This window comes from Saccopteryx leptura, chromosome 13, assembly GCF_036850995.1.
Source record: "Saccopteryx leptura isolate mSacLep1 chromosome 13, mSacLep1_pri_phased_curated, whole genome shotgun sequence".
NCBI lineage: Eukaryota > Metazoa > Chordata > Mammalia > Chiroptera > Emballonuridae > Saccopteryx > Saccopteryx leptura.
The window spans coordinates 14,295,688-14,323,472 of NC_089515.1; the positions used below are offsets into that span (position 1 = coordinate 14,295,688).

Here is a 27,785-nt window from a genome sequence, read left to right on the forward strand (position 1 = left end):
CCGGGAACCGAACTGCAGTGTCTCTGAAGTTGCCACTTTTCCCCAGGATACATTGTGAGAACTGCGTCGTTAGGCGATTGCGTCCTCGTGGGAGTGTCTTAGAGCATCTCTTACACGAAGCAGCGGTCCAGCCTGTTGCTCCCAGCCTGCAGCCTGCACAGCATGTTACTGTTACAAAATAGGAGATTAAATCAAACACAATAGACAATGATGTAATCAAGTGATTTGGTAAACAAGGTGTGTGAGGCTGCTGCCGGCGGGAGTTTTACCGCAGACTTTATATGTATAAAGAGTACACTGTAAAACAATAAACAGTATAGTATACACATAAACCAGTAACATAGTCATTTATTATCATTTACAGAGTATTACGTAGTGTGCATAATTGTATGTGCCATGCTTTTATACGACTGGTAGCTTAGGAGTTTTGTTTACACCAGCGTCACCACAGACACATGAGTAAGGAGCTGTGCTTTGATGTTACGATGGCTATGATGTCACTAGGCAATAGGGATTCTTCAGCTGTGCTATGATCTTACGGGGCCACCGTCTGTTGTCTCTGCGGTCTGTTGTTGACTGAATCATCCTTACGCAGCACGTGACTGAACTCACCTTATTGCGGTGGTCTGGAACTGAACCCATAATACCTCCGAGGTATGCCTGTACCCGAGAATTTATCCTTTTGGCTAAGAGTTAGCATGTTGTTACTGGGTAATGAGACCCATAGCTCTTGATTGTCATTAATGAGTCTGCTCACTAAACATTCACATTCCTGCTGGGAACACCCTTAACCTCTGTCGTCAGCCCCATAGAGATCGTTACAAATGCTTGCTGGGCATCTGGAAAATCCAGGATGCGTAAGGAAGGCTTGCCCCTTAAACCGAGGGTAGTAACGGGGTTGGAGCGGTGTGGGGACCGCAGCAGGGGACGGGGACGGGGACGGGGACGAGTTCCTTAGGAGCTGTTGTGGATGGTTTCCTACGTTGCATAGAGATTATGTTTCTCAAGCTGGGCCCTAGAGAGTATTTGTTTCTCTTTGAGTTCTTTATGATGGTTTAAATTTTACATTTTCATAATAATTAAAAAAACATTTTTTAACCTGTTTTGGATCATCTGGATGGCCACTGTAGGCAGGACTCAGCTTTGGAATTCTCATTTACATTGAATTTACATATACTGTGTGGCTGGGACCCAAGGATCACCAGAAATACCGATACTAACTGGACTCCCCGGAGGGCCCCACAGGGTGGACTCGGGGCGTCTGGGATTATGTGTTAGCTTGGGAATGGAGAGAACAATACCCCCGCTAGAGGCTTCTGCACGTTTCAGTTGTTTAGCACTGCATTGTTATGTTATTGAGAGTCACGCAGGGCTGGGAGACGTTATTAGCTGTTTTTGCCAAAATGATCACAATGATTTAATAATTGTGTATACTGAGAGGGAGGGAAAAGGAATTCCTTCCTATTGAAAAGCCGCGGCGTTGAGGTCCTGATTTCAGACCATCGTAAAATAAGTCTTGTTAGGGATTTCTGGATAGTATGTAGGGTTCACCAGACAGCCCCCAGTGCTCTGAGCTGCGAACTCGAGTCTGGGGCCCGGCTGGAGCAGAGGTGAACTGCGGCTTGCTAGTTTCCCACACGCCACAGCCAGCTAGCTCTTCAGTAATTGTTTTCAGCATCATTCCTCTGCTCCAAGCCATCTGTGCCTTGCCATTACCAACTGGGTGGCGTCACCTGGTGGGCAGGGCTCTCCCAGGCCTGCCCAGCTCACTCTGTTGAGGCTCCATCACCCCGCCTGCCCGCCTGCCCACCATGTGTGCTCCGGCTGCTTGTTCCTCTCAGCCCCCGAAGCTCTTCCCTGGCCACTCTCATTGCCAACGGGAGTGCTGTCTTTGCTCCATCCCCATGTAGTCAAATCATCCAAAGCCAAGCCCGGACACCACGTTGCCTCTCTGATCACCCCAGTCATTTGTGACCCTCTTTTCCTCCCCGATAGAATAACAATCAGTAGACTTTTTTTTTTTTTTGTATTTTTCTGAAGCTGGAAATTGGGAGAAACAGACAGACTCCCGCATGCGCCCGACAGGGATCCACCCGGCACACCCACCAGGGGCGACACTCTGCCCACCAGGGGGCGATGCTCTGCCCCTCCAGGGCGTCGCTCTGCCGCGACCAGAGCCACTCTAGCGCCTGGGGCAGAGGCCAAGGAGCCATCCCCAGGGCCCGGGCCATCTTTGCTCCAATGGAGCCTTGGCTGCGGGAGGGGAAGAGAGAGAGAGAGGAAGGAGGGGGGTGGGTGGAGAAGCAAATGGACGCTTTTCCTGTGTGCCCTGGCCGGGAATCGAACCCGGGTCCCCTGCACACCAGGCCGACGCTCTACCGCTGAGTCAACTGGCCAGGGCCCATGTAGACTTTTTTGTCTGTTTGCTTGAATTTTATTTAAAAAATTACAGTTAAAGAGGTGATCATTGATCAATAATAGTACATAGGTTCCAGGTAAACATTTCTATAGCATTTGAACTGTTGATTATGTTGTGTATCCATTACCCAAAACAGTCGTGTGGACTTGATATGTTCTTACTTGAGGCGTGGGGTAGTGGGTGGGGTGGTTAGTCCCACCTTCTGGACTGTGAACCCTTTGATGGATGGCAGGGTTCAATGTATCTTCCTGACGCAGTTTTGTCTGCTTCTGAAATGCCCTCCATAGTACCTACATCCATTTGTTCACTCATTTCCTCATTCACCTATTCATTCATTCTCTCTTTCATTTCACATACTTATGTTGACCGGCTTCGGTGAGTCAGCCACCAAACTCAGCACTGTGAATTAATGGTGATGAAGACAGACTAAAAAGGAGTCTCTCATGAAGCTTCTAGGCTGGGGGCAGAGGGAAAGGAGAAGTGGGGGAAGGAGAGGCAACCTCACACATACCTTGATGGCTCTCTTGAACCAATGGTTTAGTGAACTTACACCTCAAGACTCTGGTTTGAATGATTGATTTGAGAGAGAGAGGAAGGGAGAGAGAGAGAAATAAACACCAATGTGTTGTTCCACTTATTTATATATTCACTGGTTGATTTTTATTTATTTATTTATTTTTTTTACAGAGACAGAGAGTGAGTCAGAGAGAGGGATAGACAGGGACAGACAGACAGGAACAGAGAGAGATGAGAAGCATCAATCATTAGTTTTTCATTGCGCGTTGCAACACCTTAGTTGTTCATTGATTGCTTTCTCATATGTGCCTTGACCGCGGGCCTTCAGCAGACCGAGTAACCCCTTGCTGGAGCCAGCGACCTTGGGTTCAAGCTGGTGGACTTTTCCTCAAATCAGATGAACCCGCACTCAAGCTGGCGACCTCGGGGTCCCGAACCCGGGTCCTCTGCATCCCAGTCTGACACTCTATCCACTGTGCCACCGCCTGGTCAGGCTTCACTGGTTGATTTTGTATGTGCCCTGACTGGGGATTGAACCCACAATCTTGACATATCAGGACAACTCTAACCAAATGAGCTACCCAGCCAGGGTAACACTGCTTCTTAATCCTGTCTGCTTGTTTGAATCATTGGGGAGCCTCCAGATGTTTGGACCGAACAAGAGAGACTCTGATTTATTTAGTCTGCGGCATAGGTATTGATTGAAACAAAACAAAACTTATGGCACAAAGGCTAGCAGGGGAACCCAAATGGGCCCCCCCTCTTGCCTCTCTGGAGCTAGTCTCTGAGTCAGCTCAACCCCTCGTGGCTGAGGAGAGAGGGCCTTGCTCAGTATCGGGGCCGCAAGTGAGAGAGCTCAAAAAATGGAATTTGTTTGGGCTTTGATGGGCCCTGTTTTGGGTTGAACTGTGTCCCTCTGCCCCCAAAGATATGCTCAAGTCTTCGAGCCTGGAAGATTTTCTTATTTAAATAGGATCTATGTAGATGTAATTAAGTTAGGATGTCATGAGAGGTCCTAATGGATTAGGGTAGCCCCTTAGCCAATAAGCATAAGGCATCCTTATAAGAAGAGGACACTTTGGATACAAGACACAGAGGGAGAAGGGTGATGACAGAAGGCAGAGATTGGACCCATGCAGTTGTAAGCCAAGGAATGCCGGAGATGGCTGGCCACCACCAGAAGCTAGGGAGGAAAGGAAGGATACTTCAAAGGGACATGGCCCTGTCAACACCTGATTCTGGACATCTGGTCTCCAGGAGGAGGAGAGAATACATTCCTGTTGATTTAAGCCCTTCGGTCTGTGGTGTTTTGCTATGGATGCCCGTGGACACTAATACGGGTCCCCAGATTGTTACCTGCATGAAGGGTAATGTCGAGCCCTTCCCTGACCTGGGCAGCAGGAGTCTGGAGCAGTGATTCTCAGCCTTTTCCATCTCACAGCACACATAAACTAGTTACTAAAATTCTGCGGTGCACTGGTTCTCAGTTGCTGGTCTAGATGCAAACTATCACTGTCTGTCTCAGCTGTGACTTGACTGAGTTTTTTTTTGTTGTTGTTGTTTTGTTTTGTTTTTTTGTATTTTTCTGAAGCTGGAAACGGGGAGAGACAGTCAGACAGACTCCTGCATGCGCCCGACCGGGATCCACCTGGCACACCCACCAGGGGGCGACGCTCTGCCCACCAGGGGGCGATGTTCTGCCCCTCCGGGGCGTCGCTCTGCCGTGACCAGAGCCACTCTAGCGCCTGGGGCAGAGGCCAAGAAGCCATCCCCAGCGCCCGGGCCATCCTTGCTCCAATGGAGCCTTGGCTGCGGGAGGGGAAGAGAGAGACAGAGAGGAAGGAGGGGGCAGGGGTGGAGAAGCAAATGAGCGCTTCTCCTATGTGCCCTGGCCGGGAATCGAACCCGGGTCCCCCGCACGCCAGGCCGACGCTCCACCGCTGAGCCAACTGGCCAGGGCTTGACTGAGTTTTTAACAAAGCAACAGCCTGCACAGGGGAATGTCAGCAAGGGAAAAGGGACTTGGAGAACAAAATGTAAGTGACAAGCTTGGCTGTCACCTCCTGAACTTTTAATAAGCCCCACGGCAACAGCTGCTGCTCAAAGAAGGCTTCGTCACCAAGTCAGTGATATAACTGGGGTTCAGGTGGGGAGAAAAGGCATGGATTTTGGGGCCCTGGCTCAAATCCTGCATCACATTGGCTATGTGGCTTTGACTAAAGGCACTTTCTCATTCAGAGACCTCAGTTTCCCCATCTATAAAATGGGGATAATGATATAGTTCATTTAGGGTTATCATGAGGATTAAATGAAATAATATGGGTAGAATACCTTGGTAGAGCAGGTCACATGACAGCACTGTCATTTTAGTGGCATGAACAGCACAGGCTGAGTGTTGGAGGGTGGAAGCCACCCAGACTGCTTAGGGATGTCCCCCTCAACACCCTCCTCACCCAAGGTGGGGGTGAGCACTGGAGGCCAGGCCAAAGATGTGAACTTTGATATTTTTGATTTTATGATTTTTTTTTTTTAATATAGAGACAGAGAGTCAGAGAGAGGGATAGATAGGGACAGTCAGACAGGAACAGAGAGAGAGATGAGAAGCATCAATCATCAGTTTTTCATTGCAACACCTTAGTTGTTCATTGATTGCTTTCTCATATGTGCCTTAACTGTGGGCCTTCAGCAGACCAAGTAACCCTTTGCTCAAGCCAGCGACTTTGGATACAAACTGGTGAGCTTTGCTCAAACCAGATGAGTCTGCGCTCAAGCTGGTGACCTCAGGGTCTTGAACCTGGGTCTTCCGTATCCCAGTCCGATGCTCTATCCACTGCGCCACCGCCTGGTCAGGCTGGACTTTGATTTTGGCTCTGCTATTGGTTACCACTGTAACCTTAGGAAAGTTACTTTTACTCAGTGTTCTCAATTTGAAGATGGGTTCATAAAAATCTGTTTTATAAGATTGTGGAGGATTAAGAGAAATGAACTAAGGCAAGTGCCCACCTAGAGCCTCCCGCTCAGTGGAGGTTAGTTAGTTCGAGGCACCTTTGGCAAAACCCAAGTCATTATAGGACAGACAGGACCAGGATGCAGAACCAGAGCGCGGGCTCAGCCTTGTTCCTGTGGCTTGGGGCCACTGGGGCCAGGGCACTGGCTATAGACCAGCTCAGTGGACAGCTGGCCTGGCCTTGGCCTTGTGTCATGTGGAGTGTACCCGCTATGGCAGGGGTCCCCAAACTTTTTACACGGGGCCAGTTCACTGTCCCTCAGACTATTGGAGGGCCGGACTATAAAAAAAAACTATGAACAAATCCCTATGCACATTGCACATATCTTATTTTAAAGTAAGAAAACAAAACAGGAACAAATACAATATTTAAAATAAAGAACAAGTAAATTTAAATCAACAAACTGACCAATATTTCAATGGGAACTATGGGCCTGCTTTTGGCTAATGAGATGGTCAATGTGCTCCTCTCACTGACCACCAATGAAAGAGGTGCCCCTTCCGGAAGTGCGGCAGGGACCAGATAAATGGCCTCAGGGGGCCGCATGCGTAGTTTGGGGACCCCTGCACTATGGGCTGCACGTGGGATGGGAAGCCAGTAGGCTCCAGGACCTTCCAAGAAATGCAACTTGGAATTTTTTTTTTTTTTAACTTGGAATTTCTGAGTCTGGCACACGTCCCAAGAGTTGCCGTGGCCTGACTTCCAGAAACTTGTTTTCCTAATGTTCTGCACTGTGTCCAGAACCCATTCCTGCAAGCCAGATCTCAGTGTGCAGGAGCCTCAGACCTCACTGTCACCAATGAGGGCAGCCTGGGCGCAGTCCCACCCTGGGCTCCGTGCAGCTGTCCTGCGTGCACCTGTCAGGGTCTTGCCCAGAAGCCCTGGGCCCACTACCCGGCCAGCTTTTTGTGAAAGTTGTTCACATTTATGGCCAAAATGGAGGGCTTTGTTTCACCAGCAGGAATGTTTTCAAATTCAGAAGTGTTCATCCTGACAGATTGTAAAACTAATCAGATTCTTCTAAGCCAGTGGAAAAGCAGACCTTGTCCAGCCAGGTTAAGCTTGGGGGAGTCTGTTCCTTATCTTCTTCCTAAACTGGGGCCAAATATTCTGCTCTTGTTCTGTGAGTACTTGTGTACTTGGGCTGCCACAATAAATTGCCACAAACTGGGTGACTTAAAACAACAGAAACCTATTTTCTCACCTTTCTGGAGGTCAGAAGTCCAAAGTCAAGGTGTCCCAGGGTTATGCTCCCTCTGATGCCTCCAGGGGAGACTCCATACTTGCCTTTCTAGCTTTGGTGGCACCTGGTGTTCCTTGGCCATAACAGCATTAGCTCCAGTCTCTGTCTCCATGTGGTCTCTTCCCTGTGGCTCTGAAAAGGACACCATGCATTGAATTTAGAGCCCACCCTAAATCCAGCATACTCTCATTTTGAGATCCTTAGTTTAATTACACTGGCAAAGACCCAGTGCCAAATAAGGTGACGTCACATGTGCCAGGAGCAAGAACTTGGTCATACCTTTTGGGGGCCGCTGTTCAACCCACCACGGGGGGTAATAATATACGTTGAATAATGTCTTGTGTCTGGTGGTTTTCACATGTTATTTCTTTTAATATTCACACCAACCTGCCAAATAGATTCAATTTCTTCCCCGTTCTAGAGGTTGGAAAACTAAGGTTCAGAAAAGTTGTCAGACTTGCTAAATTTCCCACAGTTTGTTAGTACAGTCACTGAATTCTCACCTGGGTCTTTTCACTATGCTGGGGTAATCCTTCCTCATAAGAAAGAATTTAACAACTGTTAACAACTGTCACAATAAAATAGGTGTAGAAAAAACATTCAGGGTTTTCTGCCACCCATTCTTGCATGGAGAATCGCAGAATACTGGGAAATAAAGAATACCAGGGATTTTGTATTGATGTTCATCTAAAAGGTGCAGAAAAGCAAACATAACTGTAGCGAGAGAACTTACAATGAGCCATAATGACGTACACTTCAGGCGGGCCACGCCGTTTTACTTAGTGGTTGAATCTAAGGGTCTAACTCTAACACATAGTAGGTGGTTTATTAAATGTCTGGTGAAGAAATGCATGCTTGCAGAAATGAAGCTATGAGCAGTGTAATGGCAGGGTCAGCTTGAGGGAGCACCTCACCATAAAGTGTGACCTCTAAGTGGCCCAACAGAGGTCAAGGTGGTGCCATCACTTTGTTTTTTGTTGTTTGTTTTTTTTTTTAATGTGCCTTGACTGCGGGCCTTCAGCAGACCAAGTAACCCCTTGCTTGAACCAGCGACGTTGGGCTCAAGCTGGTGAGCTTTTTGTTCAATCCAGATGAACCCTCGCTCAAGCTGGCGACCTCGGGGTCTCGAACCTGGGTCTTCGGCATCCCAGTCCAACACTCTATCCACTTTGTAAACTCTTTGCACCAGAGTTGTCCTAGCTTCTCTGTTCAGATGTCACATGTCAGGTGGGAGTGATTTTCTCACATGAAGACTGTCCTTAGGCTTTCAGTTTAAGGTGACAGAATCCCTCGAGGGTAGGAATCTGTATTAAAAGTCAAGATTTGGAGAGTAATCTTGATTGTCTTATTTGTATTTTTGGACTAGGATCATTTGTGACATCACAGTAAAGCTACAGAATTCCATACCTTCCCAGACAGAAACTTGCCCGCCCTTTTCTGCCAGTTCCTTTCCTAACACTTAGTCTTGTGACTTCACAGGAAGACAGTATATGTAGATGGAAGCAATTACTGTACTGACACAGAAATTTTGCTTGGAAAAGAAATGCATATCCAAAGTTCTGAGAACTTCTGAGCCTCAACACCCAAGAGACTGTCCAGATCTGGGGGGTTTTGACCCATGTTTGTTGGAATAAATGTGAGGTATCAGGACAATAGTAGTAAATGGTTCAATTCCTAGCCCATGAATTTTTTCTTGCCTCTAATTGTCTTTCTTTTTTTTTTTTTTTTTTCATTTTTTGTATTTTTCTGAAGTTGGAAACAGGGAGGCAGTCAGACAGACCCCGCATGTGCCTGACTGGGATCCACCCAGCATGCCCACCAGGGGGCGATGCTCTGCCCATCTTGGGGCATTGCTCTGTTGCAATCAGAGTCATTCTAGCGCCTGAGGCAGAGGCCATGGAGCCATCCTCAGCGCCCGGGCCAACTTTGCTCCAATGAATCCTCGGCTGCGGGAGGGGAAGAGAGAGACAGAGAGGAAGGAGAAGAGGAGGGGTGGAGAAGCGGAGAAGCAGATGGGCGCTTCTCCTGTGTGCCCTGGCTAGGAATCGAACCTGGGACTCCTGCATGCCAGGCCGATGCTCTACACAGAGCCAACCGGCCAAGGCTCCTCTAGTTGTCTTTCAACTGGAGCAGGACATTTCCTTGGTTTGCAAAAGCTCTGTGGACTAGGCTTCTCCAGAGAAACAAAACCAATAGGATATCTGTCCATCCATCCATCCATCCATAGAAAAATATTTTAAGGAATTGGCTCGTGCGATTATGGAGGTCGATGGCCCAGTCAAGTTGACATCTAAAATTAATCACCACACTCTATCCCTGTGGTATTTGTTAATCCTTAGCTTTGGTAAGGTGTCAGTCTCGCATATATACATGACCCCTTTTGGAGTATAGGCGCCAAGGCCAAAATCCAAAAGAGGCTAGTAAGATAGGATGTTTTCTTAGTCTTCTAGTCTTCTACACTGCCATTGGCTTCCTTTGCCTCTTGTCCTGATCATGCCAGTACCTTTAAAAATAATAATAATAATACATGACAGAAAAGGTAATTAACCTACGTTATTACAGTGTAGGGAGAGCTCTCTGGCTTTCTTTGACCAGGTCAACACTTAGCCACCAGATCACAGGTTTGAAACCTGTTTGTAATAGCCAAGAGGAAGGCTTTGGTGAAAACATGTGGCAGCCACTGCCTGTACCTTCACATTAACCCATACAATGCTCCCCACGAACCCTCTCTTACTGAGTGGGCCCACTATGCAGGGTGCAAGGAAAGTTGATTCATATTCAGAAAACAGTGGCGAACGCCTCCAGTCGTACCGGTCCGCGCATGCGCAGCCAGGCTCCTCCCCACTCCTTCCATTTCCCGGTGGCTCTGGTGAGAATTCCGAGGTGTGTTTATTTATACATGGGCCTCAAAGTACATTTGCCTGGTGGTGGATTATTGTTTTACCAGCTAACTTTATTAGAAGGCATTTCATCTTTTGAAACCCAAAAGTCATTTTAAACCCAATAATAAAGTGGATACATTTTGCAGTTTGGCAGCTCACGCCTAGCAAATATTGCATTAGCAAGAGCGCGAGATTTACTGGTAAACTTGTCAAGGGTTTGAACAACTGGATATCACTCACCAGAAACTTTTGAATACGACAGTGATCTCAGCGCCTGTTGTGAGTTAAATGTATTTCTGAAATCTTTTACTATTTTTTTTTTTCTACTGTGTTAACCATTCTCATGGGATACGATTTGGTCACTGGCAACTTGTATTAATAAGCAGGGTCGAAATAGGCTAGCAGAGCTTTACCGTATTTATATATAGGTCAACCAAACAATATTCCCTTAGATATGCCTTCTCTACTAGACTATTTTTAAATGGCTGTGTGTGTGTCTGTGTCACTATCTGGACTTGAAAGAAGAAATTGCAAGGAAGACCAGCCAAGGTGATGGTGGGAGGGGTTGGAGAGATTTGAGAGCAGATCTGGACTTTCTAGCTGCGTGACTTTGGGCAAGTTACTTAACCTCGCTGAGACTGTTTGTTCATCTAAGGGCTGTTTATATCTACCATATAGGTTTATTGTAAGAGCTCACAGTGTGATAGGCTTTGTTGGTCATTTGGCTGACTTTATTCTTAATAAAAGTGGTTTCTTTTTTTTTGTTTGTATTCTCTATCTTTCCCTGGTTTATTATTAATAGCATCTTGTGTTATTTATTGAACTGTAATTCTATCTTCGTGGTTTATTCAGTAGAAAATGGCCCATCCTAAAATCTATTAATCCTTGTTGCTGAGCTGAGAGTTCATTGTATTTTTCCTGAATGTTGTGCCAAATTAAATTCAGTACAATGGGAAGGCCAAAGAAGGCGCCTTTACTCCCAGGTTTTTCTAATTAAGCTTCACTCCTGAGTAAGCAACTCCTGAAGTTCAGAGCTGGGGTTGCCCTGGAGATGCTGGCTGGGGTCCCAACCACCAGTTTTGAATGGAAAGGACAGATATTCAGAGTTGTGGGCTGAAAGAGGGGGATTTTTCACCCAGGCCCAGCACTGCCTTCAGTGGTCCAACCTGTGAACTCCTGCGCAGGGCGGGGTGTCTAACAGGTGCGTAACCAGGTGCAGCGGGGGGTTGCCTAAAGAGAACTAACTCTTAAGACCCGCAACTTGCACTGTAGCAATCTGGTGTGGGGTTTGAGACAGACGCTCTTTCAGCATTTCTGTGACTTGAAATCATTAGAAAGTAATCTGTTGTCCAAAGAGATGTACAGTGCAAACAGCACCCCCCCCCCCCCGTGATGCTAGCGTGGAAAACCACTGTGATTGGGAGGAGGGAGCTGATTGAGGAATGATTGGTTCTGAGACGACAGGAAAGATAAGATGTATCCTCAACTGAGTAGCACCATGGTGGGGGGCAGGCGGAAAGAAAGGAAACGGGACATTACACACAAATAGAATTGCAACATGTGTTCTTACTTTATGATTTCAAGGAATGCATGCAAATTAGAAATAGGGAGGTGGGGATTTGCCAGTTTGTCTTCCCCAGTGCATAGCTTTGCACTGGCCCGGCAGAGAGTAGGTGTTCAGTACATCTTTAAAAATATGACCGATGTACAGCCGGTTCCCGGGAAATCCTTGTTGACCGGCAGGTGTGGTTAGACGGGGCCAGGGCGGCAGCGGGATGGAAGATGACCACACTTTGGGGTGTTCTTAGAGCCTGGTTTTTGAGGGTCAAGGGGATAATAGTTCAGAAAGAGCGTGGTGCGCATGGGTGTTGCATTGGAGAACTTGGTTATGCCCGAGCAAAAAGGGCGGAAGACAATTCCGGGGTGTTTGGGGCTGGGGCCATGGTGTTGAAGAAACTGAAGCAGAGAGAAGAGGCAGAGAGGGGTGATAAGTAGCTAAGGAGCGCCTTTGAGATCAGCCGAGGAGGGAAAGGAAGATGGGGGGAAAAGCCAAATACAAACTCAAAAATATTCCCTCAAACTGAAATGCCCTGGAAGAGTCAGAAATCGTACATCAGCAGTTTCTCTTGACAAGTTTTGGCTGAAACATTAAACAAATACAATGATCCAACTCAAAACTCTGTGATACCTTTATATTGTTTATATAACAGGGCTTCGAGGGTTTAATTTAGAATATTTCTAGGATGAATAACTGGCTCTTTGTTCGTGTGGACGAAGCACAGCCGGCCCTGAGCAAACGCATCTTCTTCATTCCGGCCGCAGCTGTTTTCCTGAGGCCAGAACTCCCGTCTCCTCGCCCCTTCTCATCTTGGTGAATCACAACCAACACATTTTCAGAGGCTCTACCTTTTCCGAGTTGTGGTCCCCTGCTCTCATTGAAGAATGACACTCCTTTCTGTATTCTACGAAACTACTTGGGTTTAGGTTGAGAAACCCTCGGACAGATATAGGAAATTTAGCTTTTTATGAATGAATCATGTGAAGTCCCTTCCTCTACCTTACCACTGTTTTGTTTTTAGCAACTAGATGACTTTTTTTATGCTTTTATAGTGCTCTGAGTCTACGGTAGAGGTTTCAGATCAGTACTGTCCAATCGGAATATAAAGCAAAACATATATGTAATTTACATTTTAAAATTTTTAGCTTAAGCCCTGGCCGGTGACTCAGTGAATAGAGCATCATCAGCTCAGGGTATGGACATCCCAGTTTTGACTCCCAATCAGGGTACACAAGAGAAGCAGCCATCTGCTTCTCTCTCCTTTCTCTCTCTGTTCCCCTTTTACAGCCAGTGGCTCAGTTGATTTGAGTGTAGCCCCAGGCACTGAGGATAGCTTGGTTGGTATGAGCACGTCAGCCTCAGGCACTCAAAGTAGCTTGGTGCTTGGGCATCAGCTCCAGACTTCTTATCGCCCCTCTCTGCCTCTTCTCTCTGCTTCAAGGGCTGCTGGGTGGATCCCAGTCTGGCACATGTGGGAGTCTGCCTCACTATCTCCCCCCTCCTCTCACTTAAAAAAAAAAAAAAGCTTAAAAAAACCAGTAAGATAAATTTTAAGAATATGTTTTATTTAATTCAGTATATCCAACATTCTTATCATTTCAACATGTAATCGCTGTTATAAACTGTTGAGGTATTTTACATTCTTTGAAATTCCATCTAAATTTATGCTCACAGCAGATTTTAACTCATACTAGCCACATTTCACATGCTCCATAGCCACATGTGGCCAATGGTCAAGAATTAGACAGGGCCCTAGCCAGTTGACTCAGTGGTAGAGTGTCGGCCTGGTGTGCAGGAGTCCCGGGTTCGATTCCTGGCCAGGGCACACAGGAGAAGCGCCCATCTGCTTCTCCACCCCTCCCCCTCTCCTTCCTCTCTGTCTCTCTCTTCCCCTCCCGCAGCCAAGGCTCCATTGGAGCAAAGTTGGCCCGGGCGCTGAGGATGGCTCTGTGGCCTCTGCCTCAGGTATTAGAATGGCTCTGGTTGCAACAGAGCAACGCCCCAGATGGGCGGAGCATCACCCCCTGGTGGGCATGCCAGGTGGATCCGGTCAGGCACATGCGGGAGTCAGTCTGACTGCTTTCCTGTTTCCAACTTCAGAAAAATACAAAAAAAAAAAAAGAGAAAGAATTAGACAATACCATTATAGACCATCAGTCACTGAGTGGGCCCTTCTCAGAAGCTAAGTTAATTTGAGGAGGCTCTTTAAGAGGCCCACCTGTCTACAGTCCTATGAATTTCTTATAGTTTTGCATTAATTAAAAGCCATAAAAAGTGTGAACTTTCCATAATCCATGTGGTCTCTTTTAAAACCTGGAAAATCAAAAGTAAATTTTGAGGCAGAAAAAGGAGAAAGATCCTAAGCATTTCTAGATAGGCCCACAATGTCCTCTCAGTTCCCAAATCCTCAAATCAGAACATTTATTATAAGGTTGGTACAAATTAATTTGGAGGCATCTGAAATGAAGTGAGGCCATTTATCATCTATTGAGCCCACTTAGCATGAGTATTTGTATGTTTTGCTGTAGAAATACTAATGTCTTTTATTTGTGAGTGTTTTCCTAGACCTTGCTGGGGGAGGAGAGATGTGCACCATGTTCTTTTTCTAGAATCTGAAATATTGCAGGTTTTTGAGAAGAGATCATGGGCCTCTTGTGGTATCTTTTCGATTGTTTTGATTAGGACAATGTTAAGAAGTGTGTTTTACAAACAGATGGTAACCCAGGACACACACACACACACACACAAAGGTTTTAATGGAAGATTACAGTCCTTTACTAGATGCATTCTGATATTTTCTACTACATCTCTCTACGTTTTTATTAAATTGATTGATTTTAGAAAGAGAGGAAAGGGGGGAGGGAGACAGAGCGAGAGAAGCATCATTCCACTTAGTTGTGGATGCACTGCTTCCTGTATGTGCCCTGATCGAGAATTGAACCCGCAACCTTGGTGTTTTGGGGACGATGTTCTAACCCAGTGATTTTCAACCTTTTTTAAACTTAGGGAGAGGTGAAAATAGAATTATTTCAGGGACTGCTAAGGCAGAAATCATCTTGAGCATAAGCGAACTCCACTAAGATTATCGTGTCTATGATCTTCATTAAACATCAGGCTGGTCAACTCTTTCACGGACTGGCACAAATTTTTGGTTCAAAAAAAACACACTGCTTTAACTAACTGAGCCAGGGTCTTCTATACTGAATTTTTAAAAAGTTTAGCTGGAGCTACCTCCCTGAGTTGAGGTACCGCCCACTGAAGGGTCCTGGCCGCAGTTTGGAAAGGCCTGCTGTGGGCCCTGACTTAGGGACCATAGAGAGCAGCATTAGGACTTGGCATCAGTGGTAGGGAAGAGGACAGGGACTCCTGCAGGGAAGCAGTCCTGTGCCCCCACCCCCATGCCGAGGCCCCCTGCTCTGGACAGGGACTCCTGCAGGGAAGCAGTCCTGTGCCCCCACCCCCATGCCGAGGCCCCCTGCTCTGGACAGGGACTCCTGCAGGGAAGCAGTCCTGTGCCCCTGCTCTGGACAGGGCCTCCTGCAGGGAAGCAGTCCTGTGCCCCTGCTCTGGACAGGGACTCCTGCAGGGAAGCAGTCCTGTGCCCCTGCTCTGGACAGGGACTCCTGCAGGGAAGCAGTCCTGTGCCCCCACCCCCATGCCGAGGCCCCCTGCTCTGGACAGGGACTCCTGCAGGGAAGCAGTCCTGTGCCCCCACCCCCATGCCGAGGCCCCCTGCTCTGGACAGGGACTCCTGCAGGGAAGCAGTCCTGTGCCCCCACCCCCATGCTGAGGCCCCCTGCTCTGGACAGGGACTCCTGCAGGGAAGCAGTCCTGTGCCCCCACCCCCATGCCGAGGCTCCCTGCTCTGGACAGGGACTCCCGCAGGGAAGCAGTCCTGTGCCCCCACCCCCATGCCGAGGCTCCCTGCTCTGGACAGGGACTCCTGCAGGGAAGCAGTCCTGTGCCCCCACCCCCATGCCGAGGCCCCCTGCTCTGGACAGGGACTCCTGCAGGGAAGCAGTCCTGTGCCCCCACCCCCATGCCGAGGCCCCCTGCTCTGGACAGGGACTCCTGCAGGGAAGCAGTCCTGTGCCCCCACCCCCATGCCGAGGCTCCCTGCTCTGGACAGGGACTCCTGCAGGGAAGCAGTCCTGTGCCCTCTGAGGCTCCCTGCTCTGGACAGGGACTCCTGCAGGGAAGCAGTCCTGTGCCCCCACTCCCATGCTGAGGCCCCCTGCTCTGGACAGGGACTCCTGCAGGGAAGCAGTCCTGTGCCCCCACCCCCATGCCCAGGCTCCCTGCTCTTTGTTGTGCTGTGAACTGGGCCGTCACAGCCATGGCCACAGGTTTGTTCACCCCTGTCAGCAGTTTTTCTGGTGGTTTGGTCACCGTGTAAGTCATCCAAGGAAACCACCTGGCCTTGTCGGCTTCGTGCTTGGATCTTTCAAAGGGAACAGGAAGTTAAGATTAGCATTGGGCCACTTTGGAATTTGAAGTGTGCCTTGAAGAAAGGGGGGTTTACACGGAGCCATCACGTGTTTAACCTGCACTTCCATATATTAGTGATGACTTTTTGTCCTCAGTGACTAAAGCACAGCTTATGTGACAAAGGGAAGTTATTGGCTGGTGTGGTTGGCAAGTGCAAAGTTGGTATCGGGCATGGCTGGACCTCGGGACTCTGGCAATGGGGTGGGGCTCTGTCTCCTTCTCTAGTTGTCAGCCCTGCTCTCCCCTGCCCCGTCACTGGCCTCATTCTCAGCTCCAGGGTACATCCTCATGGCTTGTAATTTAGAGAGAAAGACTTTTTTCCCCCAAAGCCCAGAGAGCAAATCCAAGGGGGAGCTGTGGCCTTGCTCACATGCATCTCTGGGGCCTGAACAATGGCCCGTCCTCGCTACATCCCCGCCTCCTATGGCTGAGCTGAGGTTAGGTAAATCTGAACCATATGGCATGGGTCTTCCTGTTACCAAAAGAAAGGGAAAAGGATGCTAAATAGACCAAAATAATGACTTTCTATTTCTTATTGATTCGGACTCCTGCGAGGCCACTAAAGGAACTGGTCCCAAGTCAATGGAGTTCACATCGAGGGATTCTATACGGCTCGTGGCCTGATGAGCAGTTCTTGTCCAGTAGAGATGTGTTCTGTTCAGCAGAAGCAGGGTGAGACCAGCCAAACAGCCATTCAGCATGGCCGGCTTCCTTTACTCCACTCCTTTGTGTGGGGACACTTGCTTCTCCACCCTTCCCTCTGTTCAGGACCATGCTAGACAGAGCCTTTCCTTGCGCTTCCGCACAACTCACCAATCACACCTCCCCGTTTCATCGGCCGTTTTGTCCTCCAGGTCTGGCCTCCTCTCCCCGGCTGTGCTGCTCCCTGAGCTGAGAGTTGCAGTGTCCCACAGGCTGCCCTGGCGGCATGACTGTCTGGAAGTCCCATCAGCACTGCCTGGAACAAGCGGGGGTCTTCACTCAGGCCCTTTCTTGGCACAGTTGTGTCTGTTCTCCAGCCTTTGGAATGCCCCCTTCAGTTTCGACTCCTGTCATATCCCTAAGGCTGGCAGAAGCTGGTCTATACTGACCTCTGCCCACTTGTCCTCTGTCCTCACCCAAGGCCTTGGTGACATTTTATCCCAGGCTTCTCAAGGTGCTCCCTCCACCCCCAAATCCTTCCCCACACTCTGCTTTCATTGGGATGCTGTGGAATGCCCGTTTCTGGGCAGTCTGTTTCATAGGAATAGCCATTTACTGATGTAAAGTAGATGCAGATACATGGAATCTAGTCTGGACTTGGGCCGGAGGGCTGCTGATGCCGAGCCCTGGGCGCTGCAGTGTGATGCTCCTTTGTCCTCTGCAGTCCCCTCTGTGAAATGGGGGTGACAATGCCGACGTCACGGAATGAACGGAAATTGGTGATACCTCCTGCCCGGCCCGGATTCCAGGGTCAGAATAGGCGCTGTGGCAGTTCACCCTCTGTAAGCAGATGCAGCTCCATCTGGCTTAATCAAAAAATGGGGTGTTATGGCCACCTGGAGCTAAGTAGTCTAAAGGAAGGCTTTGGCTTGAGTTGGGACTGAATCCAGGGGCTGAAATGTGTCATCAGGAATCTCTAGGCTTCCTTTTCCTTCTCGTTCCCAGACATGGCTGCAGCAGGCTGACATTCTAGCAGCTTAGACACCCTGGGAAAGGAGAATCCTGGTAATTCCAGGAAGAGGCCCAATGCTGATGCTCATGGCTCAAGGTGTGGCTCTGGTCACTTTGGCTGGAGGGAATGAAACCTTTTGATTGGCTAGGACCGAGGTCATGTGGCTTCTCATCTAGTTGGGAGTGTGGTTCTAGTCCCAACCCAGCCAGAAATACATGTTGGGTAAAGGAGATTCCCAGAGAAAAATCAGCTACAAAGAAAAAGAGCAGGTGGATACAGGGGGAGGGGTTGAGCAGCGGATACCCACCCACCACACACACTCGGGTTACCCCTTCGGACGCAGTGTTTTTAATGGCATCGTACTCTTTGCCCAGAGGAACAGTGCCCAGGTTAGCTGTCAGGCAGGGAGACTGTGGCGCTGTGGGCACAGGGGGTTAGATGGGCAGAGGATGAAAAAGAAGTGAAAGAACCTGGTAGCTACAGCAATGTTATAAAGTAGGTACTGTTATGAACCCCATTTTACAAATTATTAAGGCACAGAGAAGTTAATTAAGCTCCCCAAAGCCACACAGCCATTACGTGGTAAAGGCAAGAGTAACCAAGATTTGGAACTAAGATGTAGGCAGTTTGAATCTGGCACCTGGTATAGGTGGGAGGGGCACAAAGGACATTGTTCTGTCTGAGCCAGGAACCCAGGGGACCCAGCACAAGAGATGTGTGACCCCTAACCCCTAGGACCCTCCAGCAGGTCAGGAGCGTGAAGGCGGGAGCGAGACCCTCGGGGCTAGCCCAGACCCCGGCCTCTTCCAGGGCCTTTGTTCTCCCGTCCAGCACCCTTGGAGCCCAGAGGAGGGCTCTGACTCAGGCTGGGGCCCAGCCCCCTGCCAGCTGACTCCAAAGTCAAGGGGGTGGTGCTTTTGGACTGCGGGGGCTGATTTTGACTTCTGTGGGGACAGAAGGCCTCGACAGGTTGGAAAGGCCCCCACCTACACATCAGTCCCATGGACCTTCATAACTGCTGCCAAACGTTGAAAAGGAACAAGAACTCCGAATAGCGTGGCGATGTTTGTTCTTTCCGTATATCTGTTATTACAGTTAGTCTGTGTCCTTTTGCTCTCATACAAATAGCCAGTGTATAGGGACAAGCCCAAACGTGCAGCCAGACCGGAAAGCATCACAGCCACTGTCCCCGGCATCGTAACTCACGGCTCTTCTGTGTTGAGGAACACGGAGGGTGTAAAGAGGGAACGAAACATTTCTCCTAACTGCCCCACTGAGAGACAACCACCGTTTTTTTCCAGCCTGCCCTTTTTTCCTATCACACAGCGCTTCCCAGACTTCCAGCGTGAACCTGAGTGACCCCGACAGCCTCTTGTCCAGAAACTCACGTCGTTTGTGCCGTGTTGGGTGACTTGCCACCCAACTAATCACCTGGCTAATCACCTCCCACCCGCATAACTGGCCTCTGCCTGAGTCTCAATGAAACCACTCTTCAGGCACATTGCATTGAAGGAATGTCCTAACTGGGACATTTGGGTACAAAATGTCCGAGAACAAAAGCCTCCCGGGTCCCAAAGCCTCTTTGTCTGGCCTGGACCCTGGTGACTGCTGCAGCCTAGGGTGTCTCGCCCCTGCCCTCAGGCGCCCCCTAAACTGCTGAAGAGCCTTGGGGGTGAACTCCTAGGGCTCTAGGTTCCTGGTCCAGAGAGGAGCAGCTGCCCCTGCGCCCTTCCCAGCTGCATCCCTTGGGAAGACCCACCGGAGCATCACCCAGGGCTGAGAGGCCTCGTGGGCTCCCAGGCCCACCAGCTGCCAAGAGCTGCCTCTGGGTGGTCATTCTAGACTTGTTACCTGGCCCACATAGACTAGAATTGTCACCAGCGATTGATGAGCCTTTTGCCCAGGCCTGCTGGACAGAGCAGCCCAGACCCTGTAAGTAGGGGGAGTTTTCATTAGGGTGTGGGTGTGTGTGTGCGTGTGTGTGCGTGCGTGTGTGTGTGTGTGTGTGTGTGTGTGTGTAAGCCTTACATACAGCAGAGTTTCCACCATGGGGGGAATCAAACCAGAAGATGTGGTCCCTGCCTACACAGAGCTTTCCATTTCATTGGGGACAAAGGACGTGCATTCACAAGACAAATAGAAAACAGTAAAGATGAGGGACTCGCCAAATGCTAGCTCACGTGACGCTGGACTGGATGGACAGGTGGCGTGTGGGGGCAGGCGAGGCGGAGTGGAGGGGGCCCCGCACAGGCCTTGGCGCCTCTGCCTCGCTGGTCTGGTTGGGGGTTTTCGGCTATTGCCGTGTGAATTCCAAAGGGCCCTCTCTGAGCAGCTCTGGTCCCGGCTGGCTCCGTAGCTGGGGGTGGAATTCCGCTCTTGGGGAGGTTTGTTCCATTTGAGAGGTCAGCAGTGTGCAACTCAAGTTGTTCTGCCAGTAGTGCAAGCAGCAGCAAAACCTCTGTCCCATCTCTCCGCCCGCACAGCTCATCTGGAAATGTAGAAAGTGGCCTCTTGTTGGAGAAAGTTCTATAAGTGATGAGACTCCAAGATAGGGGCGAGAAAACAGCTCTCGCAGAAATGAGGACTAGCCGGCCTGAGGTCAGGTGCGGCAGGGAGCAGCGTACTCACAGTGCTACCCAGTGGAGCAAAGCCCCCTCCCCCTCACCATTTCTTGGAGGTGGAGGAAGGAAACAAAACAAAACAACTCCTGGTGTATTTATTCTGGAGAAAGTGATATTTCTGGCCCAGCCTCCTGGGGTCCCAGCGGACAGGCTCAAGGATAGACGGAGGGGTGGCCTGTGAATCTTTTGGGTGCTGAATGTCAGTGATGAGAGCTTTCAGGCAGGACAGAGAACTGAGTTCACTGATGTGCAGACATATAGACATCTTGGTCCTTGCCACCTGCACCCTTACTTTCAGGGAGGGGGGGGGACATGTATTTTTCAGATGTATCTGATTTTGTACAACGGGCATGAACCTAGAAAGTTGTCCATGTAAAATCAGAACTGAGTCCTAGCAAAGCACTAGAGGAATTTGTTTTTTAAGGAATCTTACAAGTTATTTTATAAAGTAAGAAGGCTTTTCATGAGGCAACAATCACACCTTTGTTTATCTCAGTGGTTCCCAACCTTGACCATACGTGAGAATCACTTGGAAGCTGTGAAAACTCCCAAGGCCCGGACCGCACCCAGAACAATTACACTGGATGTCTGGGTGCACCGAGGCAACGGGATTTTTTTTAAATTTATTTATTCAGTTTAGAGGAGAGACTGAAGAGGGGAGGAGCAGGAAACATCAACTCCCATATGTGCCTTGACCAGGCAAGCCCAGGGTTTTGAACCAGCGACCTCAGCATTCCAGGTCGATGTTGATCCACTGCGCCACCACAGGGCAGGCATTGGGAATTTTTTAAAACTCCCTGTTGGTTCCAGTGTGCAGCCACCACTGAGAATCTCTGCTTTGCCTTTGTTGGCGTGATCCTGAGTGGTCATCCACGAAGCGTATGAAGGCAGGCATGCCCTTTAAAGTCAGCAGTAGGTATCTTCAAGAGCATGACAAACTGTACAGGACATAGGACCCTGCTGTGTGGAAGCATCTGGCAGAGGAGGTATGTGGATATATGGAGCCATGGAGGCTTCCTACATCCGTACCATGGAATACTATACAGCAGTTAAAAAGGAGGCTTCTTACACATGCAGCCACATGGGTAAATCTCAAAGGCCTTATCTTATAGGGAGTCAGATTCCGAAAGGTATGCAGGTTGCCAGGGCTTGAGAGTGTGGAAGGGGTCACAAAGAGGTACAGGGAACTTTTGGGGGTGATAGAAATGTTCAATATCTTTATTGTGGTGACAGTTACCACAGTGTGTTTGTCAAAACACTAGGCTTGGACAGTAAAAAACAGAGTATGTTACTGTATAGAAATTTTACCTCTATTAAACACCTTTTTTTGTTTAAACAATCCACTTTCTAATGAATGATGAATGCCTGAATAGAATGTGGTATATCAGTACAATGGCATGTTATTCAGCCATAAGGAGGAAGTACTGACCCATGCTACCACATGAATGAACCTTGAAAAAACATGCTAAGTGGAAGAAGCCAGACACAAAAGGCCATGTAATGTATGATTCCATGTACATGAAATGTCTGGAGTTGGCAAACCCGTAGAGACAGAAAGCGGATTTGTGGTTGCCACAAATCTGGGGGAAGAGCGAGTGGGGAGCAGCTGCCTAATGTGTCTGTGTCAGGTGATAAGAAAGTTCTGGAACTAAAGAACAGGGATAAAGGCTGCCTACCACTGAAAGTGTACTTAACGCCACTGAACTGGAAACTTTCAAGGGGTTAAAATGGTAAATTGTATGCTATGTGTGTATTACAGCCATAAGAGAGAAAGAAAAGACTCCACATCCTATTAACATGCCAAGCACACAGTACGTACTTGGTAAAGGCTGGCTCAGATTTTGGATTCTCCGTGATCAGGAGGAATCTATGTGGCATTTTCCGCCCTCCGTTCTGTGGCTTGTCACGGAAACTTTTAACAGGTTCCTAACTTTGGACAGTTCACCCAGTGGGTTGATCTTGGGAACTGTTGGGGCAAGGGGGGGGGGGGGCGTGTGTCTTTGTGGTTAAAGAACAGGTCGGCTTAGTTTCATGTTCCAAAGGAGAGTTGTGCTCAGACGCGTATCTTCAACAAAGGCACCTGCGTAAATTAAAATGTGTGTGCGGAACAGCAGGGGAACGTGAAGGGCAGCTTTTTCGGCATGTTGGGAAGACATTTAGGGTTGGGAACTGAGTGACCAAAGAGCGAGACAGCCTCACAAGATGAGAAGAGCCGGGGGAGGAGGTCATCTGGAGGCAGGGCCTGGCCGAGGCCAAGGCTGGTGAATCGAGCAGTTGAAGCTCCCAGCTCTGCGTGGGCCTTGGAGGCCCCGAACAACAATCTTATTGATGATCTGTCAGACCTCAGAGCAGACAACCCTGAACTTTAACAGAGCCAGGATGCAAAGCTCGCACAAGGGCCTACAGTTTCCAGAGTGAACAACACACTTATTTTTCCCTCCCTCCACTGGACGATGAGGAAGAGACCAAAATGAGAAGGGTGGGAGGTGGGATGGAGGGTGGGGAAGGGGATGAACTTCTTCCAGAGCCTCAATGAAATAGCCGCATTCCTCAGAGGGATTGCCCGCCCCTCTCAGCTCTGAGGGTTGAAAAATGTCACTGTGCTTGGCGCCCTTTGGGGCCTTGCCTTTGTTGATTGTGGTTTCTGAGAGCCGGTTGCTGGACCGAAGAGGGTGTGGTCGCAGCAGAATCGCTGGTCCCTGTTGTGCTGAGCACCTTGTCAGAGGCCCTGACCAACCAGGGCTGACCCTTGACCTTGACCAGAGAGAGCGCCTGCCCGGCCCGAGGTAATAGGCTTTAATAGGCTTGGCGCACCCTGAGATGACCTTGAACAACTGGCTTTGTCTCAGTGAGGAGTTGAGGGAGGCAGAAGATGGCAAGAATGCCGAGTGCCACTGGTCCTGGGCCACTTGGTGGAGAAGGGACCTGGATGCACCTTGAGGGGTGATGTGTATCCAGGGGGACAGGTGGAAATGACATTCCGGGCTTGGACACTCTGTGGTTCCTGGTCCAGAGTTATTTTAATCCTTTGCTTGCCGTTGACCTGGCACAGTCGCTTTAGGGGACAAGAAGGGCGCCTGTCTCCTCAGAGCTCCCCCTGCCCATCTGCCTGGCGTCTCAGCTCCCCGAGGGCAGGGGGCCGCAGCTGCCCGGGGCGTGGCTGTGTCCGCAGGCCTGTGTGTCACAGTCACCCGGGGCGTCTTCTCTCACAGTCCTTGAGTCTAACAGGACTATCACCAGGGCCCAGGGCTCTCCCTGTCCTGCCTCGAGTCCAGCCCCGCCGCCCCATCGCCCCTGCCTTGTGGACTGGGGTAGAACAGGAACCAGATGCCACGATCCAGATAAAACTCCCAACAGATGGCAGGCACCACGTACCTTGGACTTGAGCATACTTGGATTTGAGCCCCAGTGCCACTACGAACTGTGGGTGTGACCGAGTCAGGTTGTCATTGAGCCTCAGGGGCCCATTTCCACGCTGTGCACATGCAGGGTGGGTGGTAGAATTGGAGGGAGGAGAGGGGGTACGGTGTCCTCCAGGGATTAGGTCCCGCCCTCGCCATTTTCAGCTGTGCTATGCAGTCACCTCACGGCCTCCCTGCCTCCCCTCCTGGTCCCCTGGTCCCCTTTCTTTGTCCTTCCTATTTACAGAGTTGCTCTAGCCTGCTTGAAGAACAGTGTTACCTGGCCTTCCCCACTGCGTTGCCTGGAGGTCCTGCAAGATGAAATACTAACTCTTTAGCAAAATAAGTATAGCCCCTATGCCCTGCCCACATGACCTGACCCCACAGGACCCCTTCCCCCCTTTGAGGCCCACCCCACCCTGCCCCACGGTCCCTGTGCTCCTGAGAGACAGAACTGCCCATGGTTTCTCAAGTACTCAGGGTGCTTTTGGCTTGTGAGTCTTCTGAGCGTCTCCTTCCCTTTTCCTGAAGTACCTCTGCCTCGTTCTGGTGAGCTCCTATTCATTCCTCAAAGGCCAGCGTAAAAATCCCTCTTCCTAGTAACCCCAAAGTTTCTCTCTCTCCTTTGTACAGTCCTGATCCTTGGAGACATTCCTGAATTCCTTCTCCTCCCCCGTGTATTCACTGGGCTCCTCTCTCCAGACAGGGGCCTCTGAAAAGGGCTGGGGACCCCACCTGGGTCACCTGTCTCCCCAAGGCCAGGCACAGCAGTCTGTACCCTTTGACCTAGTGCACACTTGCTAATGTGAAGATAAACAAAGGCTATTTTCCAGGAACCGGGCAGCTTTTGGGAATAGCCGAGGATATGAAAGTGAAGAGATACTTTCTTTCTCCCTTTTCCGGAAGCAACAACAGTGGGACAGCTTCCAGCAGTTCAGGAGGTCAGGGAAAACACCACCGAGACCCTAACTGCCTTGCTTTTTCCCTTTCTCGTCCCCCCCCCACTGTAGATGAGTTCAAGGCTCAGGGTCACTTTCCCTCAAATCTATCCTTTGTTCTCCCTGGTTTGACCTCTTTCAGCACAACAGGAAACTCATGAACGGCCGTGTAAAACCAAACCAAAAAATAACTAAGGCCCTCGCGTCCCAGGAGCCGTCCAGGTCTAGATTTGCAGGGCTGTGGTCTCGTCTGATCTCCAGTCACTCTTGAAGCTGGTATCCCCTGCTTGACTCCTGAATTTTTGGTTGTCTAGAAGTTGCTGCCTCTGTCCTGGTCTAGTCCTGCTAATGAGCTTGCGGAAGTCAGGGACCACACTCTCCTGACTCAGCTTTTTCATTTCCTAGTACGTTTAGGCTGAGGGCCCAGCTAAGTGCTGAGTGGGCACACCATGGAGACTCAACCTGATACTTACTTATTCATGGACTCTACGAGCTCTGCCGGTACCCTTTCAAAACCTACTCCATTAAGAGTCTCATCGGCTTTAAGGAAACTGGGCAAAAGCCATTGGCTTTTTGAAAACTTCCTGCGGCATTCATTCTGCTACCAAAGGACAGGACGAGACAAGAGGCTCTGCTGTGGGCCCGTGGCTCTTCCCTGAGCAGAACCGCCCGAACGTTGCTTCTTTCTTGCCTCGCCTAGGATATCACCATCTACTTACCCCTTCTCAGGGACGAGGGCCACCTCTATCCACTGCTGGGCACTTGGGCCAGCTTTTATCACATGCCGCTTTGGGCCATGGCTGCATTTTACCTTCACTTGGCTTTCAGCCAGCCAGAGGGCGGTGGCCACATAGGCTTGTGGACCTGCTTGTCCTCCAGCCTTTACAAGGACACTGAAGAAAGGGAGGCGGGGGGCTTCTCTGCTGCTTCTCCAGCTTGGGGAAGTTCTTTCAGGACCGTTCCTGCTGGGGATAAGGGCTCCGATCCACCCGTGACAGGTGGTGCCCGGTCCTCTGAGTGGGCCGGTGCACCCCGATCTTTGATCTGGTATTCACATGTGCGGGCACCACCATGTTCACTGCTTTCTTCTGAAACAAACACACCTCCCCCTCTACTGCCCCCTGTCCTTCCTCCGGCTCTCTCCCACAATCGATGGCAATAGTTATTCCAGGGAATTTGGTTTTGTAGGAGTAGAGTTGAGAGGCTACCATCCCACTAAGATCCAAGGGGGAGTTTGTGCAGAAACAGGCCATTGGGATCTCCCTGAGAACCAGGAGAGCATGTGGATGGGGGGGAGGGGTGCTAGGGGGATAATCTAGGGCCTGGTTCGGTTCTGGGGAGCCAGGGCTTTGGGGGATGGTGGAAGAAAGACCCCACAGGGGCATCGCGTTGAGTGTTGCCCAGAGCTCAGCCTTGGAGTCAGACAATAAACCCATCTCTCTGCCATGGACCAGGTGGGGCCTGATGGGCATTCTCTGGGCTACCAGGATCACATCTGCAAAATGGGCACAATGATGCTCACTTCTTAGAGTTGCCAACTACTAGGTACCTGGTAAATGGATTTATTCATGTAGTCATTCATTCCACATGTGCCAAAGATACCAGACAGGTGTGGTCCCTGCCCTCACTGAGCTAGCAGACAGACTAGGGTGGGAAAGGCAAAAACACAACTTAAAAATGAGCAAAATAAGCAAATTATTATTTTATTCATCGTTAATTTTCCTCGGTTTAAACTTTCATTAAAAGTATTTTCTATCCATATTAATAAGTTGTGATTCGGGCTATGAAGGCAGGAGTTAGATGCTAAGTTAAAAAATTGCAATATCTTCTTCGGATAGGGTGATCAGGAAAGGCTTCTTGGAAGAGGTGGCTTTCTTTCCCCCTCCCCCTTAAGTGGTGCAAACTGTAGGGAATGTTGCTTTGCAAGGTTCTGCTTTTTTCTCTAAAGGGGAGCTTAGAGATTCCTGCTGCCGGTGGAGGGAAAAATAATAAGAAATAACTAATGATGCCACAGGGTGAGAAGAAAAATCAGGATGAGATGCTGACACTCTGTGTGGTCATTGTCGCACTGCACAAGCGCAGTTGTGAAAAGCTTTACCGACCTTGTCACTGACAACCACCCGGTACAACAGGCAGGGCCCATGTGCCGGTCTCCCCGGCTGGGAGCGGTTGTGTGATTGGACTTCTTTGCTGCTGTCTTTGGGGGCAGGGCCCTCAGGTGTGGCCACTGGCACTGGGGTGGGACCTGTGGTTCTCGGCTGTTTGCAACATGGCGATCATGTGCCGAGGTTTAAGACCCTTGGGTTTCATCCCCAGACATGCTGCCCCTCACTCTGGGGTGGGCTTATGCAGCAGGACTTTTAAAAGTCCTGCTGCTGGTTCCAGTGGTTGGAAAGCACCGTTTAGCCAGGGGTCTCAAGGAGCTGGCTGCCATTCATGGGCTTGTTCTGGAGAGCCGGCCAGGCAGGGAGGGCTGAGATGACGGATCCGTCAGCAAATGCAGCGTCCTGTTCTTAGCAACAGTGTGGCGTTCTGTTCTCGTTAACAATAACAACAGTGGTGAATGCCCTGCTCCTAGACTGGTGCCCTCTGCACCAGCATTTCTGCAAGGTGCTTCCAGCCAGAGATCGATGCGCCCTTCTATGGTGATGGTCCTTGAGAGAGCATGTTTGATAACTGGATCTAGGGACCAGGACCCTTCTTGGGAATGAGCCTGGACTTGGTGGCAATTGATGTGGCTCAATCACTGGAGAAACTCAGGAGAAGTTTTTATTTTGCTGAAGCCTTTGCAAATAAAGGCTTTTGATGAGTGCTGCCTATTTCCTCAAGGGTAGAATGAGCAGTGTTCCATCTTTTTTGGAATGGTCCGTGATTCCCCATCCTTGGGGAAAGAATGAAGACCTGATCAAGCATAGCACTGCTTTTGATGGTTGAGGGTTTGATCTGTGTTCAAATCCTCTAGACACTCAGCTCTTTTGACTGCCCTTTCTCAAGGAAGAAAATTCTGTTTCCAGACTCCCATGGCCTTAAGGGTGTGCTTGGGCCATCAGCAAATGG

At 49.6% G+C, this 27,785-nt stretch overlaps 1 protein-coding gene across 2 annotated transcripts in view; it reads left to right on the forward strand.

The window, feature by feature from the left end:
• AFAP1L2 (actin filament associated protein 1 like 2) overlaps positions 1-27,785 on the forward strand; it is a 103,566-nt gene that overhangs the window by 34,632 nt on the left and 41,149 nt on the right. The gene's annotated exons all lie outside the window — the stretch shown is intronic.